The following is an 848-nucleotide window of genomic DNA, read 5'->3' on the forward strand; positions in this document are numbered from 1 at the left end:
TGGCTCACTGTAACTTCCACCTCCTGGGTTCAAGCGATTCTCCTGCCTCAGCCTCCCAAGTAGCTGGGATTACAGGCACCTGCCACCATGCCCAGCTAACTTTTTTGTATTTTTAGTAGAGACGGGGTTTCACCATGTTGGCCAGGCTGGTCTTGAACTCCTGACCTCAGGTGACTGGCCTTGGCCTCCCAAAGTGCTGGGATTACAGGTGTGAGCCACCACGCCCGGCCAGCAAGTGTCTCTTGAATGAATGAATGAATGAATGCCTGTGTGATCAATGCTGAAGCCGTGATGAGCCGTGATGAGCAAGGATCTGAGGTCGCAGATGCTGGACTTTCACCCCCATCCCACTGCAGGGCCTGTGTCTGCCATGGATTTTTCTTTTCTTTTCTTTTCTTTTTTTTTTTTTTTTTGAGACAGAATCTCACTCTGTCACCCAGGCTGGAGTGCAGTGGCACAGTCTTGGCTCACTGCAGCCTCCGCCTCCCAAGCTCAAGTGATTCTCCTGCCTCAGCCTCTCGAGTGGCTGGGACGGCAGGTGCATGCCACAATGCCTGGATAATTTTTGTATTTTTGCTAGAGACAGGGTTTCACCATGTTGATGAGCCTGGTCTCGAACTCCTGACCTAAAGTGATCTGCCCACTTCAGCCTCCCAAAGTGTTGGGATTACAGGCGTGAGCCACCGCGCCAGGCCCCTTTCCCTCTTACTGGTCTTCTTTTGATTTTAGTTTTTAAAACAATCTTTTCAGTTTATTGTTGTAATATTCACTGACAGTCTTTTGTTTTCTTGTTTGTTGACTTTAACGGGTGCTTTAGGGTTTATAATATGTCTTTTTTTTTTTTTTTT

The sequence above is a fragment of the Mandrillus leucophaeus genome, unplaced genomic scaffold, assembly GCF_000951045.1.
Source record: "Mandrillus leucophaeus isolate KB7577 unplaced genomic scaffold, Mleu.le_1.0 Scaffold1183, whole genome shotgun sequence".
NCBI classification, from domain to species: Eukaryota; Metazoa; Chordata; class Mammalia; order Primates; family Cercopithecidae; genus Mandrillus; species Mandrillus leucophaeus.